This window comes from Vombatus ursinus, unplaced genomic scaffold, assembly GCF_900497805.2.
Source record: "Vombatus ursinus unplaced genomic scaffold, bare-nosed wombat genome assembly UNPS02014959.1, whole genome shotgun sequence".
In the NCBI taxonomy this organism is placed as follows: domain Eukaryota; kingdom Metazoa; phylum Chordata; class Mammalia; order Diprotodontia; family Vombatidae; genus Vombatus; species Vombatus ursinus.
In genome coordinates, this window is record NW_020954737.1 from 14,558,478 (window position 1) to 14,576,260 (window position 17,783).

Genomic DNA, 17,783 nt, shown 5'->3' on the forward strand with positions numbered 1-17,783 from the left:
TGTGTGTGTGTGTGTGTGTGTGTGTGTGTGTGTGTGTGTGTGTGTGTTTGTCCCCAGTGCTCAGTACAATGCCTGGTATATGATAGGTGCTTAATAAATACTTGTTGAATAGTGACTGTGTTATTTGACATTTGATAGGTATGACATCTTTTTCCTCAAGTCATTAATAAAAATATTGAACAATACAAGTCAAAAGACATATTCCTGGGCCATATTCCATTGGTGATCCCTGTCAAAGCTGCCACCAAGCCATTTTAATGACAACTCAGTGTCCAATCATTCAATCAATTCCAAATCTACCTAACTCTACCATCATTCAGGTCACACCTCCATCTTGTCCACTAAGCTAGAAAGAAATAATTTGCCTAATCCCTTACTTACATCTAGGTATATTATGCCAACCTCATTCTCCTATTCTACATACCAGGCCACTATCCTTGTCAAAAAGTGAGATTAGTCAGAAAATGACCTGTTCTTGATAAAGCCATTATGGCTCTTCTTCCTACTATGTCTTTTTATTGAAGGAAAAACTAGAATCTGTCTGTGGCTTCATATGGGAGATACACTATCATGGGGAAGGATCAAAGATGTCTGGTTTTTCTTTGGTTGCCTGATATCTGCATCATTTCTGTACTGTCTCATTTCCATGTTTGTTATATATTCCTCACCTTCCTACACTCTATGATGATCCAAACAAAATGCCCTTCTTTATGTTTGTCACACACAGCATTATATCCTCCTGTCCTTTGCTCAAGGCCCTTTGCCTGGAATGTTTTCCTTTTCCCCTCCCACATCTTAGAATCCTTAATGTCCTTTAAAACTCAGCTCAAAGGCTCACTCCTTCTTGAGGCCTTTCCTGATTTTTCCAGTTGCTGTGCCTCAAATTTACCTTGTATTTATTTTGTCAAAGGTAGTATATAGCACAGTACTTGGATGTGACACATACTGGCTGTTTGACTCTGGCAAATCAGTTAACCTTTCAATGTTCTAGGCATCTCTCTAAAACAATAAGTTGAAGGAAAAGTGCCAAGGTATTTTTGGTAGAGAGAATTTTTTTAACCAAGAGTCCTCTATGCCAATGAAATCTCAGATCCAGTCCTTGCCCCATTTTATTGTATATATATTTATGTGTGTATATGTCATTTATTCTGATAGAATATAAACTCCTTGGAGACAGGGACTATTTTATTTTTGTCTTTGTATCCGTAGAACCTATCACAATCTGACCTGATCAATTGACTGATTGGTTGATGACTAAGTCTATTTCCATACTCAACAACCCATTCAACTATCTTAAATAATTTAACCAGTGCCATCAAATAACTGATGTATTCTGTCAAATACCCTGATTTGGAAGCACCTAGACTAACAGTGTTATAGTCACCTTTTTTATGAGGCTCAAACTCATGAAGCAATTTTCTTTTGAAGATTATAGGTCTTTTAAAGCACCATGCCCTAGAAGACATCCCTTTCAGCTGTGAAATTCCCACCCTGGGGCCCATGCTGCCTCAATTGGTCAGTGCCACATGTAGTCCATTATATCTAGGCCAGCTCTAGTCATGCTTTATCCTATTTCCTAGCTATTTTCACCCCTGCCACACTTACCTCCTTTCTATCCATACTCCCTACATTTCCAACTTTGAGTTTATAATCAGATCATTCTGCTATTGCTATTGGAAAGGATATGCCAATCAGTTCTCCTACTCGATTCACCATCCCTATGTTTTTCCAAACCCAAACACTGCACCCAAATATCATTCCCTATATGTGTTTTCTCCTCCGTTAGAATTTAAGTTCCTTGAGGTCAGAGACTATCTCACTTTCTAATTTGTTTTCCCCAGTGCTTAGCATGATGCTTGGCACCTACTCTACTACTCAAATAGATCTGAGGTCTCATCAATTCTGAGATTCCTTCTGGTGATGCAGAGTGAAACTCATCCATGACTATCTATCCTTTGTGAGTCTTGTTCATATTTTTACAAAAGTTTTCCATGAGGGGTTCACTCAATGTGCTAAAAGCCTTCTTCACATTTTCTCCACATCATGAAAGTACCAGTAATGAGAGAATCTTTACTTGTCAGTCCTTGCTTTTGCCACATGACCAACTTTCCCTGATGCCTACCAACATGTTTGCATTTTCTGTCTTTAAAAAAAAAAAGCTCTCACTCAATCCTACCATCCCCACTAACTATTGTTTTTTGTCTCTCCTCCCCTTCTCAATTAAATTCCTTGGAAAAAGTTATGTACTCTAACTGCTTCTACTTTCTCTCCTTTTCAGCCTACTCTATACCCTCTGTAATCTGGCTTCTGACCTTATCATTCAACTAAAATCCTCCCTTTCCAAAGTTACCAATGACCTCTTAATCACCAAATATTTAATTTAATATAATTAAAACTATCTATTTTACATTTTGTAATGCTTACTTTCTCTTGTTTGGTCATGAAGTCTTCCCTTCTCCATAGATCTGACAGGTAACTGACTACTCCTTGCTTTTTAAATTTGTTTATGGTGTCACCCTTTACGTCTAAATCATGCACCCGTTTTGACCTTACTTTGGTGTACATTGTGAGATGTTGGTCTATATCTAGCTTGTGTCCTATTGTTTTCCAGTTTTTCCAGCAGTTTTTGTTAAGTAGTGAGTTCTTATCCTAAAAGCTGGGGTCTTTGGGTTTATCAAACACTAAGTTACTGTGGTCATTGACTACTGTGTCTCATGTACCTTCTCTATTCCACTGATCCACCACTTTATTTCTTAGCCAGTACCAGATAGTTTTGATGATTACTGCTTTATAATTTGAGATCTGGTATTGTTAGGCCACCTTCTTTTGTATTTTTTTCCATTAATTCTTTTGATATTCTTGATCTTTTGTTCTTCCAGATGAATTTCATTGTTATTTTTTCTAGCTCTATCAAATAATTTTTGGTAGTTTGATTGGTATAGCACTGAATAACTAAATTAGTTTAGGAAGAATTGTCATTTTTATTATATTGACTTGGCCTACCTATGAGCAATTGATATTTTCATAATTGCTTAGATCTGACTTTATTTGTGTGAAAAGTCTTTTGTAGCTGTGTTCATATAGTTCCTGGGTTTGTCTTGGCAGGTAGACTTTCAAGTATATTATGTTGTTTATAGTTATTTTAAATTGAATTTCTCCTGGGCTTTGTTGATAAATGCTGATGATTTATGTGGGTTTATCTTATATCCTGCAACTTTGCTACAGTTGATAATTATTTCAAGTAGTTTTTTAATTGATTCTCTAGGGTTTTCTAAGCATGCCATCATATCATCTGCAAAGAGTGATAGTTTTGTTTCCTCATCGCCTATTCTAATTCCTTCTGTTTCTTTTTCTTCTCTTATTGCTATGGCTAACATTTCTAGTACTATATTGAATAATAGTGGGGATAATGGGCATCCTTGCTTCACCTCTGATGTTATTGGGAAGGCTTCTAGCTTATCCCCAAACAGATAATGCTTGCTAGTGGTTTTTCATAAATACCACTTGTCATTTTAAAGAATTCTCCCTTTATTCCTATGCTCTTTAGTGTTTTTAATAGGAATGGGTGCTGTATTTTGTCAAAAGCTTTTCACCATCTATTGAGACAATCATAGGATTTCTGTTGGTTTTGTTATTGATATGGTCAATTATGTCAATAGTTTTCCTAATATCGAACCTACCTTGCATTCCTGGTATAAATCCCACCTAGTCATAGTGTATAATCCTTATGGTATGTTAATGTAATCACCTTGCTAGTATTTTGTTCAAAATTTTTGCATTGATATTCATTTCTAGTCTCTCTTTTGAACTCCAGCCTCATGTTACCACCTGTTTTTTGAATATCTTGAACTGGATGTTCTGTAGGCATCTCAAATTCAACATGTCCCAAACAGAACTCATTATCTTTCCCTCCCGACCTTCCCCTCTTCTGAGTCTTTCTATTCCTGTTAGGGGCACCACCACCTTACTAGGCACACAGGCTCACAATCTTGGCGTCATCCTCAATTCCTCCTTTTCATTAATCTCACATACTGAACCTCTTCTCAGGTCTTGATGTTTCCAACCTCGTGACATCTCTCATATATTCTCTGTTTATTCATTTTTCATACACATCTTTCACGTATGTCCCCTTCTCTATACTTACACAACTGTCATACTCATTCCTTCACACCTGGACTATTATACTAGCCCTCTGGTTGGTCTCCCTGCCTCAAGTCTCTCCACATACCTACCAAAGTGATTTTTTACACTATAGGTGTGGTCATGTTATATCCTACCCAATAAACCACAGTGGCTCTCTATCACCTCCAGGATAAAAAAAAAAATCCTGGTTGGCATTTAAAGATCCTCACAAGCTGGCTTCTTCCTACCTTTCCAGTATTCTTACTCTATGCTCTCCCACACATTCTATAATCTAGGTAGAGAGACCTTCCTACTGATCCTCACACTCAACCCGCCATGTCACTATTCCATGCCTTTTTGCTGGTGGTCCCCCATGCCTGTAATGCTCTCTCTCCTCTACTCTTCCTCTTAGTTTCTCTGGCTTCCTTTAAGATTCAGCTCAGCTCCCAAGTTCTGTGTGCAAGTCAAGACATCACCCTCGAGATGTCATTGGTCATCTTCCAGACTGAAGGACCGACAACAGTAACAACAGAGGCCCCTTAGTTCCTCCCAGAGGCTAGCACCTTCCCCTCTGACTTCACCTTCCATCTATTCTGTATACATCTTATATATTTATCTTACTATTTATATGTTGTCTACACATTAGATTATGAGTTCCCTGAGAATATGAGGCTGTTTTTGCTTTTCTTTGTATCTCCATCAGAGTGTCTGGCACGATGTAAGTGCTTAACAATTGCTTGTTGACTGACCAACAAACTGACATATCATTCCTTGATGACATTGTTTTCTCCTATTCTTTTGAGTTCCTCTTTGGTTATGTGTTTCAACCTGATCCCAAGAAACTTTTTGTTGCCTTCTATGTGATACTTTGCAAACAGAAGCACTTTGTAACTTTTTTTTATGGATTTATTCACACAAAGTCCTGATTTTCTTTTGTCCAGCCACCCCCCCCCCTTACTCTCTTTTCCCTCTATTTTCCCCCAACAGCAGAGGGGCTCTAGGTTAATGGGGGGGGAGGAAACTCCCCTAAAAGGTAAACAGAGAGCAGAGTGTGTGCACACAGTGAATAACAAATGGCTCTTGGTACCAAGTTCTGGAAATTATCTCACTGAATCAGATAAAGGAGACTAAGCAAGCTTGGGTGGCACAGGTGAGTCTTTCCTACGTCCTATTTGTGACGTATACTGTGTTTCAAGGTAAAAGTGCCTTTCTTATTCTGAATTGCTCAAAGAAGAACTCTTCATTACAGCTCCATATTGCAGCGTCATCTAAAGAAACTGAGAGACATTATGGTGGTGACAGCTTGCCAGGGCTTGGGCTTTGTGGTCTCTCTTATTGGCCTTGCTGGAAGCATTGCAGCAACCTGCATGGACCAATGGAGCACCCAAGACCTTTACAACAACCCTGTGACTGCTGTATTCAACTACCAAGGACTATGGCGTTCCTGTGTCAGAGAGAGTTCAGGATTCACCGAGTGCCGAGGTTACTACACCATCCTGGGACTGCCAGGTAAGGGGCCTGGCATGATCCAACTGGATTCAGAGGGGAGAATGGAAACCAGAAATGAAATTGAGGACCATTTGTAATCAATAAATTCTTAGCAAATCTTATGTCTGGCACAAAATTTTCCGGTATGAAGGTTGAGGCATTTGTCTACATTTTCACTCAAATATTGACTGTAGGTTTATCTTCTGACCACATGTATCTTCCTAGTAGACTGCAAGGTCCTTGCAGACAAGAATTGTTGTTTTTGTTGCTGTTGTTGTTGTTGTTGTTTGTATCCTCAGCACCAAACACAGTGGCCTGTCCATGCATATGTTTAGTAAATACTCTTTGGATTGGACTGTAGTGAGAAAGAGAGCTTCTGTTCTTCAAACTTTCAAAGGTGGGAGTGATAGTATCCCTAGTCTCAACTTCTGGTTAAGAATGGTAGATCTGAGACACATTAGTAACCCAGAATAGATCAATCAGTCAATCAATAAGCATTTATTAAGCACCTACTACATGGTAGGCCCTGCAACTATATTATACCTAAATCTAGTCTAAATGTCAGCATGGACCTAGACAATAAAGAAGTCGGTTCACAATTATCTAGGGAATTCTAAACTCAAAGAAATCTATCTTTTAATCACTTTCTTCCTTCTACTTTAATAATTCCTTTGTTAGAGTTAATAACAAGTAAACTACTACACAGAGCCCAGTGCTCTTGCCCACCTTTTCATAGTATTTCAAAGGAGTAGTAAGACACCCCAAATATGTATATCAGAAGTTAGGAAACAGAGAAAGAAAAGCCTAACTAACTCATGAACTAATCAACTCCCTGAATAGTTGAGAGTTGGCTGTATTTTTATTTCATGAGTATGACAATCCAAAACATAACAAAATCCAGATAACCCTTATTGAAAGACACCCTGGGTTTATGACCTCAGGGAGGTTCTGTTCATAAAATCTAGCTAGATCATTCAGTCAATAAAATTTTATTAAATGCCTGCTTTATGCTCAACTCTCTGCTAAGTGCTAGAAATGCAAATGGGACAAAAGATAGCCCTTGACCTTACTTAAGAAGCTCACAATGTAATAGGGGAGACAACAAGCAAAAACATATGCACAATCTATATAGAGAAAAAATTGTTGTTCACTCATTTCAGTTGTATATGACTCTTTGTGGACCCATCTGGGGTTTTCCTAGCAAAGATACTAGAGTGATTTGCTATTTTCTTCTCCAGGTCTTTTTGTTTGTTTGTTTGTTTGTTTTGGCTAGGCAATGGGGTTAAGTGACTTGCCCAGGGTCACACAGCTAGTAAGTGTTATGTGTCTGAGGCTGGATTTGAACTCAGGTCCTCCTGAATCCAGGGCCAGTGCTCTATCCACTGTGCCACCTAGCTGCCCCCTCCAGGTCTTTTTACAGGTGAGGAAACTGAGGAAAACAGAGTTAAGTGACTTGTCCAGGGTCATATAGCTAGTAAGTATCTAAAGCTAGATTTGAATTCAGGTCCTTCTGACTCCAGGGCTGGCATTCTATCCACTGCACCACTTAGTTTCCCTTACAGAAAAAATGGGAAGTAATTAAAAGAAGGAAGGCACTAGAATTAAGAAGGGTTGGAAACAGCCTCCTATAGAAGGTGAGATTTTAATTGGAACTTGATGGAATCCAACAAAGCCAGGAGATAGAGATAGGGAGAGAGAGCATTCCAAGAATAAGGGACAACCAGAGAAAATTCCAGTGTCTTGTTTGAGAAACAGTAAAGTGGACAGTCTCACTGTACTAAAGAGTATGTGGCAGTGAAGTAAGGTATAAGAAGACTGGAAAGGTATGTGGGAAGGAGGGAGATGCTAGGTTATAAAGGGCTTTGAATGCCAAACAGAGGATTCTGTATTTGATTCTGGAGGTGACAGAGAGCCACTGGAGTTTATTGAGTACAGAAACAACATGATTGGACCTGAGCTTTAAGAAAATCACCATGGTGGCAGAATGAAGGACGGAGTGGGGAGTGAAGGGAAACTTGAGCAGGCAGACCCACCAGCAGGGTATTGTCATGTTCCAAATGTGAGTGAAGGAACTGTACCAGCGTGGTGGCAGTATTAGAGGAGAGAAGAAGGTGTATTCAAGAGATATTGCAAAAGTGAAATCAATAAACTTTGGCTATGTATTGGATACGGGCAGTGAGAGATTACAAAAAGTCAAGGATGATGCCTAGGTGGGAATCCTGAGGGAGTGGAAAGATGGTGCTGCCCTTGGCAGTAACAAGCAGTGCCCTCAAAAGATAAAATATATAGATACTGAAAAGAATCTATGTGAAGTATTGCTAAATACTGTTAAAAAACAAAGAGTATTCTTTTAAACAAAATTGCTGGAAAATATCATACTTCTTACTCAATATATTGTATTTGATGGAGAGAATGAATCAATGCAGCTTTTTTTAAATTGAAAGACGTACAATTTGCATGTGGAAAGGTTAAAAATGTGACTCCATACAGGCATTATGACCGGGACAATAATTAAGTTTGTAGTAGGGTTAGTTGCTAACATGAAAGTTAAACCATTGGAGAAGATGAAAGAGTGCTAGATCTTGACTAGTCATTGGAGATGACTAGTTCCTACTAGAAAGACCCAGAGAAGAAAATAGCAAATCGCTCTAGTATCTTTGCTAGGAAAACCCCAGATGGGTCCACAAAGAGTCATACACAACTGAAATGAGTGAACAACAATTTTTCCTCTATATAGATTGTGCATATGTTTTTGCTTGTTGTCTCCCCTATTACACTGTGAGCTTCTTAAGTAAGGTCAAGGGCTATCTTTTGTCCCATTTGCATTTCTAGCACTTAGCAGAGAGTTGAGCATAAAGCAGGCATTTAATAAATTTTATTGACTGAATGATCTAGCTAGATTTTATGAACAGAACCTCCCTGAGGTCATAAACCCAGGGTGTCTTTCAATAAGGGTTATCTGGATTTTGTTATGTTTTGGACTGTCATACTCATGAAATAAAAATACAGCCAACTCTCAATTATTCAGGGAGTTGAAGCCCGGTCATTAGGTGACTTTTTATGTCATTTAACTTTTCTGCCTTTTAGTCTTCTCACAAGTAAAATGGGGGGATGAGACTGACAATTCCTTTCAGTACTAAATCTATGATCTTATTATTGTATAATTGTATTCCAAAAGTAGGGTTGTAAATACTTCTATGGAACTCTGAAGTATTTCCCTATAGAAATAATATTGATGAAGGTAAATTTCCCAGACAAGCCTGCAAAAACCATTTTGACCAATAAAGTACCTGCAATATATAACCTAAATTCATACCAGTGTTTCTATGGGAGAAATGCATTCAGAACTCCATCCTGGTGTATAGGAACATATCTTTTCCTTCTCATCACTCTGGTGGTGGAAACAGAGGTTCCTCTTCCTCTCCATCTGCAAAGAATTGGGAGCAGACTCCCCAGCTCAATATGGCTTACATGTCCTCTCTTTGTATTTGTGCTGAAATTTCTCCCCTTCAAACAACAAAGATATTGTCTAAAGGAGCCCATTGTGAAACCTGTTGAATACTGTGGAAAGGAGTATAATTAGGCTGCTAATTAAATAGAATTAGATCACTGGATTAGTTAGTTGGTATCTCAAACACTTTAGAAGACATAGGGAGCATAGAATGATATGATACAGTAACGAACCCTCAGGAAAAAAAAATTAAGTTAAATTAAAAATTAAAAAAAAACAGAGTAAAAGAGAACAGAACTAAAGGAGTAGGGAGACACTAACACTACCTTCCTGCTATTTTACAATTTTGCCTGGTACCAGCCTCCTTACCTATATTGTCTTAGACAAGATTATGTAGATAAATTATAATAGCAATTTTTTATGGCCCTTTACACATTACAAAGTTCTATCTCAGTATTTCATCTATGTCTTACAACAGCCTTGTCAGGTAGTCAAAAGAGATGTTATTAAGTCAGTTAATAGCTGAAAAAAATGGAGTTTCAGAAAAGTTAAGCGAGTTGCCCAGGATAACACAGATACCTAATAACTGAGTCAAGACTAGAGCCCAGGTCTTTTGATTCATTATTTGGTAATTACTCTACCATATCACAGGGTCAGTCAGTCAACAAACATTTATTTAGTATTTACTATGTACCAGGAGCCATGCTAAGTGCTAAGGATAAAGAAAGGCAAAAAAAAAAATAGACTGTACTTTCAAGGAGCTCATATTTTAATACAGTAGACAATATATAAACAACTAAGTACAAACAATTGAAGATAATCAGTTTACACATTTATTAATTTTCTCAGAGGAAAGGCACTAGAAAAGGGAGGAAAACAGGAAGGCCTCCTGAAGAAGCTGGGATTTGAGCAAATCTTGAAGAAAGCCAGGGAAACCAGGCAGTGGAGGTGAGGAGAGAGATCAGGCAACATATAAGGAACAGCCAGTTACAAGGCATGGAGTCACAAGATTGAGTCATGGGTAAAGAGTAGCAAGTAGGGCAACGTCATTGAACATAGAGTACCCTCAGAGTCTTCCCCTCCCACTTTGACTTTTTTTTTTCTTTTAGATTAGAGGGGCTATCCCTTGGCTCACTTCCTAAACAGGTCTAATCACTAAATGGTCATTGCCTCAGTCAAAGTGAGAACTCTGAAAGACCTTAGCTTAAAAAGACCAAGATCTCCCACCGTATGCTGGCCCATCTCCAATTGTCCTGATCTATAACTGGCCACTGGACCCAGATGGCTCTGGAGGAGAAAGTGAGGCTGGTGACTTTGCACAGCTCTCCCTCACTTAAATCCAATTCATTTGCAAGTCATGGCATCATCTTCCTGATATCATGATCCTCTTTGAGAGCAAAAAACATACCACAACCACAACATAGAGGGAAGTAAAATGTAAGACTGAGAAGAAAGGGAGAGACTAGGTTGTGAAGGGATTTAAATGTATTTTTGATCCTGGAAGCAAAAGGGAGCCATTGGAATTTACCAAGTAGGATATGACCTGGTCAGATCTATATTGCAGGAAAATTGCTCTGGCAGCTGATTGAAAGATGGACTGAAATAGGGAGAAACTTGAGGCAGGAAGACTATCCAGAAAGCTAATGCAATAATCCAGGTATAGGTTGATAAGAGCCTATACCAGAATGGCTGCTATATGAATACAGAGAGAGGGATATGTACATACATAGGTACATAAATATGTGTATGTGTGAAGTTGTGAAGGAGAAATGACAAGAATTTATAGCAAATTGGATATGTGGAGTGAGTGAGAAAACAAAGTCAAAGATGACTCCTAGGTTGCAGGCCTGAGTGACTGAGAGGCTGGTGGTGTTTTTTGACAATTAGAGGGAAGTTTGAAAGAAAGTTCAGTTTGGGAGAAAAAATAATGAATTTTCTTTAAGACACATTGAATTTAAGAGATCTACAGGACAGCCAGCTTGAGGTGTCCCAAACTATGTCTGAAATAGGAATAAAGATAGGATCTAAACTAGTGATTTCATAAGTATAGGGAACTCCTGGATGAAGGGGCTCTCCACTAATAAAGTTTGGCATGCTCTCTGCTACATATAATCGAAGAGAGTTACCAAGAACACTGATGCATCAGAGGAATTGCCCAGAGTTATCCAGTCTGTGTCGGGTGTGACTTGAACTCAGGTCAAGGCCAGCTTTCTATGTGGTAGATGCTTATGAAATGAACAGAAAAGGAAAACCTGTTCTCTAGTAAGCATAGCAACTGACTAAACTATAAAACATAACTATAGGGAATATTCTATACTACCTATCATGAATCTCATCCAGTCATAATAATGCTGCTAAGCTGTCCCTCGGTGTTTGTTTATAAGTAGACTTTCTTGGAATTTTAAATGAAACTAAGAATGTTTAGAAAATGACTTTTACAAAACATACTTAGGTAGAGTTACAATAAATAACTTACCAATCTTGACCAACAAACATCGAAATAAGACTCATAATACAATGGATTTTTTTGGAGCTGTCCACTTAAGTTTATTTTTTTTAATTAACTTTTTGGTAAAGTAGTAGCTCTTCTTTACAAAGCTCTTCATGGCTACAAAGGATTTTATGTACGTTATTCTCACTTAATCTTCTCAACTTTCCTGCAAAGTATGTAGTACAAGTGTTAAACCTATTTTACAGGTGAGGAAACAAACATTCAAAAGTTGCATGACTGGCCCATAGTCACACTCAGCAGTAAATGGCAGAAATAATACTGTGACTCACATCTTTTGGCTCCTGCTCCAATATATTTTTCATTATACAACATTCCTGTCACCAAATACTAGGTCAAGTATGCATGTGATTCTGTCATCCTTTGTATATTTAAATAGTACTATTCCTACTTGTGACTTTTGCCAGAAGTTACATTTTTATTGGGTTTTGAATAGGTTCACCTTCAAAAATAAAAGCATATTCTGTCTGTGACATTGTAGAAGTTCAAATTTCACTTGAAATGAGTATGAAGGTAAAGATTGTTTGGGGGTCTGTAGTAATAAGTAGATATTTTTCTTTCATCACAACAATCAATTATATCAACAGACTTCCAATATAAACTCTACATCATTCTCTTTATTGTAATTATAGGCTTTAAATTACCCATTTGAGTTCCCCTATATAATTCTAGAGCTGGAAGACATCTTTAAGGCCATCTATTCTAAGTTCCCACTTGGCAAATTATCTATTGTATAGCATTCCTGAGAATCCAACTTATGTTTAATTACTTTCTAACTTCTGTTTCATTACTTGTGGTGAATGATAACTCACTACTTCTCAGTGAAGTATATTGTTTTGGGCAGTTCCATTAATTGGAAAGGTCTTCCTTCCATGCATATGAAATCTGCCTTTCTTGTAATTTCTATCAACTTGTGGAACAATGCCATTCTGCAGTGATCCAGAATAAGTTATGTTTTGCTACTGGACAATAAGTTCCATGATGACAAGGACCCCGTCATATGCAATCCTTATGAAATTATCTTGTCACAAAGCACTTAAAGTGGTGTTCTGCACACAGTGGGTACATAATAAATGTCTGTTGAATTAAATGGACAAAAGGGAACCTATGGTTCATTGTGTTAGTTACACAAACATAGTAGTTTCCATTATTGTAGTCATTACACATATTCTCTTGGTTCGACTCTCTTTGTTCTACATCAGTTCATACAAGTCTTCCCATATTTCTTTGACTTCCTCATATTTGGCATGTCTTTTCACACACTAGTAGTCTATTACATTCATATGCCATAATTTTAGCAGCCATTCCCCCAATTAATGGGCACCTACTTGCTCCTTTTTTTTTTTGCTACTGCAAAGAGTAATGCTAGTATATTTTACTCTGTTGGAGGCCTTTCTTTTTGTTGTTGAGATGGAATGTTGCATATACATACATACATACATATATACGTACATACATACATATATACACAGAGAGAGAGAGAGTAGGACAGAGAGAGAGTGAGAGTCAATTGCTTTGTTAGCCTTTGTTCAGATTTTATTTTGTGTGAAGGGAGCATTCAATGGGAGGTATATTGGGAAATTTAGTCTGACATCAAAAAATATTTGAATAAAAGTTATTAGTTGGGAGAAAAACAACAGTTTCCAATACTAATAATAAGTCAAAGGCATTGTTAGCAACAGTGAAGGAAAGGCTTTCTGAAGGGTGAGGAAATCAGTTACGAGAAGGTTGGGCCTTTGGCTCAATAATTAATTTTGTAAAAAGTCAGCTAGGTTACGATTTCTACCACTGAGTTAGCAGATGATTGTATTTCATTTTGAAGGTGATTAAACCCTGTTGTACTGATGTCTTTATTATTGAATAAGATCAGAAACCTGTTTTCTTTTACAGTCACATCTTTGGGGTTTCAATACTTTCCAAGAAACTCTGTCACAGTTAATGAATAGATGGCTTTTTTCATTGTGACTCTTTATTCAATGTTTTGACAGCGGTAATTCATTTTATGAATAAAAGTGCTGTATCAACTTAAAACAGTGAAGTGTTCATACAGTGACCAGACAATCTTCTGGGTCTATGCGACACTGAGCATATGGATAAGAAGGAAAAAATTCAATCATCCAAGTGTTTTCAAAACAACTAAATATTTGATTTTATATAGGCCAAATATAATTGGTTGAATTATTCACTTTTCAGTGTCTTAGTTTCTCTTTTATATTTTCAAACAGGCTTTTTTTCTTCTTGCCTAGACAAAGTCATTGGCACCATTTCCATAATTTAAAAGAAAGAAAGAAAGGAAGGAAGGAAGAAAGGAAGGAAGGAAGGAAGGAAGGAAGGAAGGAAGGAAGAAAGAAAGAAAGAAAGAAAGAAAGAAAGAAAGAAAGAAAGAAAGAGAAAGAAAGAGCTCAATTCAATATTCTATTACCTAGGAAGATTTTTTAAATTATTTTAACGTCTTGTATTCTTTGCCTGCATTGTTTGATCTTTGTCTAACAACTATAGGCATGATATTCTACTGAAGGATCTGAACCATATCTCTATTGATATCCTTACTATAAATGAAGCAAGAAGCCAGAAGGAAAGAGGCTTTCCCTTACTTTCTCCAAAATTGAGTGCAAAAGTTGAAGTATTGTCTATCTCTTTCTGTCTCTTTGTTTCTCTCTGTCTCTGTCTCTGTGTCTCTGTCCCTCTGTCTGTCTCTGTCTCTGTCTCTGTTTGTCTCTGTTTCTGTCTCTTTCTCTCTCTGTCTCTCTGTCTCTCTGTCTCTCTCTCTCTCTCTCTCTCACACACACACACACACACACACACACATACACACACACACACACACACACTTCAAAACTCCATGTCTTTGTGACTCGGGTAGACTCCTGTGGATTTAAGACAGGTAGGGCTGGGTTGGTTGTATTCAACTACAATTCAATCTCAAGCAAAATGAAATTTTCAAGTAACCCAAAGATCAATGGAAAGATACATGCAGAGTGTAAGTAGGATTCAGAATTGCCCACAACGACTTGTGTGGAGATAATAGAATAAAGGGCATCATTGAACCTCAGTATGACTTTAAAAAGGGGTGGGGTGAATTGATCATACGGGGACATTAAGGGACAGCCCAATTTTTGTACTGGTTTCCATGCAGTGTCAAAATACATAGAGGCATACTTCTAAAATTGATAAGTACATCTGTATAGAGGATTTATGGGAGGATATGAGTGAGTCAAATGGGATGAGAAGATGTAGGTGGGCTTAGATGTACACTAGTAAAAAGTGTGTGCCTATCCATGAAATCTCAGATCCATCAAGTTTTAGATATATCTGCATGGTACCAAGATAGAAAAGGAAAAGTTATGTCAATCATTCATATCTGATTATCCAATCATCTGGACATTTGGCCCTGTGTACAGCTAACTACTAGAAAGGTAGATCATTGAAAATTTTATTTTCACTTTGAACCAGCTGCTTTCTTGTCATGTAGACAAAGACTCCAAATGTCACAAGATGAATATTTGGAGACAAAGCCAAAAGAAAACTCTTATGATGGGAATCAAATGCTACTGTTGAAACCCTTGACCCTGCAGTTAGGGGGAAAGTAAAATAAGATCACATCTACCTGCAGAGTGGTACAATACTTCCAGAATTGTTCCAATGATAATTTTCAGTCTAATCATCAAACCAAGCAATCTAGGCCTATTAGGGACGAAAAGAATCCAAGAATAATTGAGTATTTTAGAGATGAAAAAGCAAAGGTTCAGAAAAGAGAAATGGCTTACCCAAGGCCCAGAACCAAGCCTAGAACCCAGACCTCTTGACCTGTAAGCTAGTGTTGTTCCCTAAACTACCCTCCAAAAGTTCCCAGGCCATCAGCCTGGTCAGAGAATATTTAATTCATTCTAATTCCAATATCACATGGCCCTGGTCTCTGTGACTCCATTCAGGGTCTCCATTTGTCAATGTCTCCTTACTTTTGAGCTATAACTATACTATTGGTGTGTACATTATCTTAGAGAAATTATGTTAAGGAATACAAAAGAGGGAGAAAACCATTTAATTAATCGAGAGTCATTTTATGTTTGCTTACTGTGTTTGCTAAGACTAAAGAAAGTTGGAACAAAAGTTGGGTACAGCAAAGATAACATTGAAATGCCCCAAAGTACAGTGCTGCTTTCCCAATACAGTATCACTGAGGAATGGAGAGATTGATTGTTTTTTAAGTGGTCTAGGGAGTGCCCTGAAATCCAGGTTTGGGGGAAATGTAGTTAAAACCTCTATAAACATTTAGAGGCTAGGTACACAAAACCAAAATTAAATAATAGTCTTATAAATTATTTGATAATGTTAAGCATAGAGATACCAGTACTAGATAACTTAAGCCAAAGAATTATTTTCTCCTCATGATGTACTGGAGCTTTGGCTTATTGTACTGAAAACTCTTGTGGAAAAGATGCTATAATTTTCTTTGGGAGTACAGTATGCATTTTAGTTCCTTAGTGCACACTATAAAATTACATGAGTTGGATATAATTTTGTAGGATGCTCTTTTAAAAAAATCACTTAATGGCCCCAAACTTCTCCCAGAAACAAGAAGTCATTTTTTAAATACCAATATTCAACTCATGTTGCTGTGAAGTGTGGAACATTATTATCTCCAAAGAAATAAAAATTAGTGTTGCTCAGAGAGTAATGGAGATATTGTGCATGGTGTATGTATGCAGTCTTCAACATATAAGAACATAGATTTTAAACTAGAAGGGACCATAATGACACATTGAATATAGTACCAGACTTGAAGTCAGGAAGACCTAAGTTTAAATCCCGATTTAAACACTTACTAAGTCACTTAACCTCTGTTTGCCTCAGTTTCCTTATCTATAAAATGAGGATAATAATAGCACCTACCTCACAGTATTGTGGTGGTAATTAATGAGATAACATGTGTAAAGTGCTCTGTAAATCTGAAAATGCTTCATAAATGCTAGCTATTATTATTGTTGTTCTTGAATTCAATCCTCTCATTTTAGAAATGAGGAAATCAAGGCCAAGAAAAGTTAAATGACCTGCCCAGGGTCACACAGCTAGTAAGTATTTGAGCCAAGATTCGAACACAAGCCTTCCTGACTCCAAATCCACTACTCTATTCAGTGTTCCCCCAGTGGTCTCTATTGTATAACATATGAGAAATTAAATCAAAGTAAAAGATGGCATCAGAAAAATGTATGATTTAAAAAGAAATTGGCCTTGTCACAAGATGAGAGCAACAGCTAACTAGTGGACAATGTAGGTGTTCTACTGGTATCCTCACAATGTGAAGAAAAAGCTAGGAAAAGTCTCATCATTTGGGGTGAATGTCTTGTAGCAAATTTATGAAAAGACATAAGAGTCATACAAATGAGGAAACATACAAATGAGGAAGCAAAGGTTAAGTGACTTGCCCAGTGTCACACAACTATTAAGAGATTGAGTTGGGATTTGAACTCAGATTTTCTTGAATTTAAATCTAGCACTCTATTTTCTACACCACTTAGCTGGTCCTTCCTAGTTGTAAATCTATGACCTTGTGTTTTAGACTGCTTATGGATGGATTCCATCCAATCTGCATCATTGGAGGGAATACCTACATGAGCAGGTTTGTATCATAGATACATTTGAGGATTTGAACAGTAAATAACTGCACATTAACTCACATATTCCACTAATTACCTATAATTTAATCAGCTGGTATCTTTTCTTCAGAGAACAAAAATGTCAAACCAATCTAGGTCACCAGAAGAAAATGATAACCAGTTGTGCTTCCATAGTATGAAGACTCTTTTTAATGTGTAATGTTTTGATCTCTTCCATGCCCTGGGCCTTCCTATCTATCCATTTTAGAAGTCTCATTTTCAAGCAGAATCTCTTAAAGGTTAGTGGAAGGGACATGATATTGGAAGTCCATCAGAAGACTATTTTCAGTCCTAACTGTACTATTTGTATGACCTTGGGTAAGTCTCTAGAACATTCTTGACCTTAGTTTCCTGATCTGTAAAATGAGGGACATGGACTAGATAACTTTTCAAATCTTTTCCAGCTATAAATCTTTGAGTCTATGAGTACTGGTTACCTCTCTTTCTAAGTGAGGTTATCTGCCCTTTCCTCTCCACAGGATACTTGTGAGAAAACATCTGTGAAAGCATAGTATAATAATTTAAAACATCACAAAATTGCAAGGCATGTTACCGC